Source organism: Euwallacea similis, chromosome 4, assembly GCF_039881205.1.
Source record: "Euwallacea similis isolate ESF13 chromosome 4, ESF131.1, whole genome shotgun sequence".
Lineage (NCBI taxonomy): Eukaryota > Metazoa > Arthropoda > Insecta > Coleoptera > Curculionidae > Euwallacea > Euwallacea similis.
Genome location: NC_089612.1, coordinates 3930128 through 3936127, shown reverse-complemented (window position 1 = coordinate 3936127; position 6000 = coordinate 3930128). Strand labels below are relative to the sequence as shown.

Here is a 6000-nt window from a genome sequence, read left to right as displayed (position 1 = left end):
TAAAATCTCCGGACAAGAAAATATTTTTTTTTTACCTCTATATTTGATTGGTAGATTACCGGAAAATTTTAAACAGTATGAATCGTCCTTGTCATTTAAGTCACATATATCACTGTACTGTCATTATTGAAGTTGGTGGTCAAGTTAAAAAATATCCGAACAAATTCGATTTGATCAATTCTTGATCAAATAATTCTGCGATAATTTATTAATCCGACAATTCTTATCCTACTCTACTTCTAATAGAATCGTTTTTTAATTAGTTTATTATTTTTTCAAAACTTTTTGCCTTCTTCCATTGCCTTTTAATGTTGATCAACTTATTTAAGACAACACAATTTCAAATATTTTAACGACCATTATAAAATTATTTTAATTTTGATATTAATGATTTGCTACATTTTGCAATTAGTCGTGGAAATACTTAATTACCAGTTAGAAATTTTGGATACAATAACTGTGTCTTTAGTTGCTTGAACAAAAATCAACTGTTTTAATTGAATGTTCTGGGCTTAGTGGACAACAGCGAAGCTAAGAATTTTTATGTCATTGAAAAAGTGGTAAGCATTTAGGATCATCATGATGTGAACATGCACCCTTGCACCAAAAAGGAGAGATTTTCTATTTTTTTGTTATTTGAAGGGTGAAAAATGACGAAAAGAACCAATAAGATTTTGCATAAGTTCAGTCGTAGAAAATTACAGACATTTCTCTGTGTTCTCGTATGAAAATCTGATGCGATCCCGTACTCGACGCCCCTGCGCGATGCCCTGGCGTCGGCGTCGTTCGATAGCGTCGTCGGGCGCCAGTGCCGCACAAAACCTCTCGGCGCTTGGTGCCCCTGACTGCACGCACAAACAACGAGTCACGCGTCCTCTCATATCCAGGGAGAAAAGAGCCCTTTTCCTCATCTTCGACCCTCACCGACGCCGTTCTTCCAAAGAAATCGGCCGCTGACCACTGTCCGCGTCCATCGGACTAACGCCAATGTGTGTCGAAGACGCGTCCTCCGCCACGGCTTCCAGCAGCTGTAACTGAAAGTTGCCGAGTGTCTGATTGATGTCGAGTGAGTTCCTTTGACTCGTGAGTGAGTGTTTTTAATTGGAGGTGACCACGTGCGAGTGGGGCGACGTTCCGGACTGCCTCACGGTGCGAGTGCCGGCGGGGCTACTCACCAAAGCCGGACATGTACCACCCAATGGGGAGACCACCGTCGAGGAAAAAGCCTCCTTACCGGTAAGCGCTCTCCCGTATTTCTTCTAAATTATGTAGAATAGCATTCATTCACACGTTTTAATGTTTTGCATATTGCCGTTATTTCTTAATAATAGTTTATTGGAATGTGTTTTGTCTTCTTTTTTGTCCTATTAACCTAAATATTACTGTACTGAATTCCAAAAAAAAACCGAATAGTTGACAATCTGAAATTAAGCAATGAAGGTGAAAATAACAAGAATCTTCGCCTCCAAAACAATCATTAATATTAATTAAGGCGAAAACCTGTCGTGAGAAAAAATAATTTGCCATTGACATCTTAATGACCATCGGTGGTGAAAAAAGCGAAAAAAAGACCAATTTGATGAATGATTTTTTTGAAAGGAGGCTTTTCTTTATTGACGGCCATTATGACCTCAAGTCGGGCGTAAAAATTTCCATTAGGGATGAGGAATACTAGCCCCCATCGAATATTTCCGGATGAAATATTAAGTTAGAGGAGGTGGCTCGAACGTGCCCGAAATTTAGATAAAACTTGCGTTTTACGAATATGTATTTCGGAGGCGGTATTTCATTTTTCAAACCCGGAGATTAGGTCGATCCGCACGTGCTCGGGCTTCCGGATTGGCCAATCAATACAGGAAATGTAGGCCATAAGACTAACATATTGCACTCATGCTAAAAGGAACAATATACCGAGCAAAATTTTCCAACATTGAATTTCTGAAAATTTAATTTTTTGCATAAGTACGAACACATATGAGTATATTTCACATTTTTGCTTAATGGCCACTTCTTCAATGTCCAGTTAAAGATTGACAGCCGTCAGTTAACAAATAACTGCCAGATGAACAGCCAGATTAACAGCTATTTGAAACATCTATGCAATTAAAGCTTCGTTCTTCAATGTACTGCTAAAACTTCATGCGATGTAACCTGCAGTCCAGGGTAACTACTAATCAGTCAAAGTATCCCTGTTAATTGCCAAGAAGTTTGACATACCTGTCCTTACTCTGTGTAATTCTTGGTTAAGCTTTTACTGCAGCTTATAAAACGCTTCATATGGCAGTTAGTTGTTAACGGATAATCTTAGCTTCCTAACTGGACATTGAAGAACTGATTATAAAAGACAATTTAACTGATGTTAAATGTATGTTAACCTACATATAGTTTTTTCAGGAGATTGAAGAACAAGAGAAAATAATCTACGCCACTTCAATTTTGAGTAATATTAGCATTATTCCTTCTTATTGAGAGGAAAAGTTACAAACATGATTTGGCAGAACACAGTGGTATACTGAATCCTGATGTGACTCAAAGAAACTACCAGAAAAAATGCACAACTTCAAAGAAAACAGTTTAAAAAAAATCACATACTAAACAACGATGTTGTTTAGTATGTGATGTAGAATCTACCAGTATCTACTAGTTAGGTTAACTGAGAGCTATGGCTCTCTAACTATACATTGAAAAACAGGTCCCAAAGGTCCTAAGACTCTTCATTGTCCTGCTATGAAAAGTGAGAAATAACTTATAGTCAAGTATATTGCGGAGGTAATTCAAACAGTTGTCCTCACTTCAAGTGTTAGTAGAGCTTTAACTACAGTTTAAAAATCATTCCATCTACCAGTTAGTTGTCAACTAGAAGGTGTCTAATTTTTGATGGTTTTGCTAGGTATCTGCTTATTAATGAAGATAGATGAAAGCGGTTTTCGCGAACTGTCGTTAATTTTTTGCGAAAAGAGAATTGGTAGGAACAGATTTCTCGGGGCTTTTATGGGTTTTATTACACATTGTGATTTTTAACACCTTACAGTTTCAAAACTCGATTGTCTTTGAAGTACTCACAAAGATACAAACTTACCTTCAAGAATTGTTAATAACTGATTGGTGCAAATGGCCATATAGATGTATAGAATTTATGTCTATTGTCGAGTTTTATTACAATTGTTCGATATCAAAAAAAAAGTGATAGACAGTAATACAAAAACGTGTGGGTATTAACTGACACGTTAGATATGCTGGGTATCCAGGCGAACTATGGACGTACGAGATTAACATTGAAAATCGGATTTTATTTTTTGCGCCTGCACGGATTATCCAATTGAAAAAAATTTTACATGGAGGTCATAGTAATCAAGACCGGTCATTATTTCGCAATTTTTTTGATCTTCTAATTAGAGCCGTTTTCGCTCAAAACACTTTCAAATTTTTAAAAATTTGAATGTCCCACGTGACCGTTCGAGGCCACGATTGGTCAGAGTCAAGGTCAGAATTAAACAAACACAGTCGCCAACAACACAAGCATAAAAACCCCATGTCAAGTGAATTTTTTCTCTTTGCTGAGCAATTTCTAAGCAATTTTTAATTTGTTTGCGAGTTAATTCAGTGAAAAATCAATGAAAAAGCTGAGGATAATTATCATGTGATCTATTTTGATGTCCCCACAGTAAATAAACAAGTTCCTTATTAATCCATGATGATAACACAAAGACATAACCTATATTTTTTATATCACTCACTGGATAGAATTGAAATTAAAATTAATTAAAACCATTTTGAGCGAAAACGGTTCTAATTCGAAGATTAAAAAAATCGTGGAATGATGGCCGGACTTGAGTACTATGAGTATTGATTACATGTAAAGTTTTACGTGGAGGAAACATTTTTTTCAATTGGATACTCCGTGCAGGCGCAAGAAAATAAAAACCGATTTCCCACGGTAATCTCATAGGTCCAAGGTTCGCCTGGACACCCGATATATTTTGTTCGTAAATCATGCATAGTGCACATCCCGAGCAAATGAAATGAACCACAATTACGTACATCAGCTTAGACTTTTTAAGACATCACATTATAAATAAATAAATAAATAAAGACCTTGTTAATTAGTACAGCGAAATTTAACAAGTTAAAATAGTAGAAATAGCTGCAGGCATAGTTGGAATTCGCCGTCACTATAGCGGGGTTAACTGCTTAAATAATGCGTTTTAGTTTAGAAGCCAACTGAGGACAAATGCCTTGTCGTACCTTAAAGCGGTTGAAACTGGGAAAATACATGCCCCCGTTTTTCGCATCTGGATTGTCTGGAACAAGACAAGTCTGGCTCGGGTCTTGATTGTCCACATTGCATTAATTATGCTGCTGCAGTTAGCTTCAGATTCGAAGAGACAGAGTTTTTAGGCGTTCGCAAAAATGGTTTCTGGAAAATCTTCCCTGGATCCTGGATACGGATCTAGAAATCCCTACCGTGCTATGTGGAAAAAAAATGACTGTATTCCTCTTGTTTCGTACGTATTTAGATTAGAAGTTTGAATCGGACAAATGCATAAGTTCAATTTACCGAAGTGTAGAAAAACCCTAGAAATTCGTAAATTATTCCACGAAGATTTTGCGGCATTTGGGAAGCACACTCATAAATTAACGAATTAGTGCTCGGAACGGTATTATGTGTCAGAACGGAGCGTAACAAGACAAGTGGCGTAACGCATACTTTAATGAATGCTTTCGTTTCTAATTATAATTCTGCGGTTTCCCGACAGAGAGCGATATCAAATATCTCGGGTGCGAATATACGACGCGGGTACAAGGAGGGACGAGGGTTTCAAGAGCCTCTTTTGAGCCGGATTAACATCACTGGAGAAATTCTTTTTGGGCTTGGTTTTACCCTGTGAAACGTGTCACAAAAATACGAGATAAAAATATTAAGTGAAACAATAAAACTGACTTTGTTTCTGTATAAACCATGAGAGGGATTGAAAAACGAAAACTCTTAATATAATCCCCATTCTTTCGTTTTCACCTCCCTTATAATTTCTCTTCAGGATGTGACTGTAAGGTGTGGATTCAGGAGACTTTTTTGAGCTGGATTAACATCACTGGAGGAATTCTTTTTGGGCTCGGTTTTACCCTGTGAAACGTGTCGCAAAAGCGTGAGATAAAAATATTAAGTAATACAATAAAACTGACTTTGTTTTTGTATAAGCCATGAATGAGATTGAAAAACGGAAACTCTTAATATAATCCTCATTCTCTTATTTTCACCTCCCTTATAATTTCTGTTCGGTATGTGAATGTACGATGCGGGTACAAGGAGGGAGGAGACACTCAGGAGACTTTTTTGAGCTGGATTGACATCACCGGAGAAATTCTTTTTGAGCTCAGTTTAGCCCTGCGAAACGCGTCACTAAAGTGCCAGATAAAAATATTAAGCGAAACAATGAAACTGACTTTGCTTCGGTATAAACCGCGAGTGGGGCAAAAAATAAAAACTCTTAATGTAATCCTCCCTCCTTCGTTCTGATTTTCCTTACAATTTCTCTTCAGAGTGTGAATTTACGATTCGGATACAAGGAGGGAGGAGGGTTTCAAGGATGTCTTTTGAGCCGGATTAACATAACTGGAGAACTTCTTTTTTTGGATTCGGTTTAACCCTACAAAACGTGTCACAAAAGTGCGGAATAAAAATATTAAACGAAACAGTAAATCTGACTTTGTATCTGTACGAACCGGCAGTGGGACTGAAAAACAAAAAGTCTTAATAAAATCGCCTCTCCTTCGTTTCGACCTCTTTTATAATTTCTCTTCAAGGAATCTTATACATGTAGAAAATCAAGGCGGATATTTTATTTCGAAGGAGCAAGGTACTCCATTTCGATTTAATAAAGAGGGGCCTTTGGAAAGCTCGGCATTCTGAAAGGAGTATTATATTTTCTCAGATATTATTTGATACCATCTAGCGAAGTTTACACTGCAAAGTTGTAATTAGATATAAAGGATTCCGGC

The 6000-nt window shown here is 37.1% G+C and overlaps 1 protein-coding gene across 1 annotated transcript in view; it reads left to right on the top strand.

Annotated features, from left to right (window-relative positions):
* The first annotated feature begins 822 nt into the window (after positions 1-822).
* The window catches only part of LOC136408563 (zinc finger protein 541), a 183230-nt gene continuing 178052 nt past the window's right edge, over positions 823-6000 (top strand). The window contains exon 1 of the mRNA XM_066389623.1: positions 823-1236. The gene's annotated coding sequence lies outside the window, so the exon portion shown is untranslated. The remainder of the gene's footprint in view (positions 1237-6000) is intronic.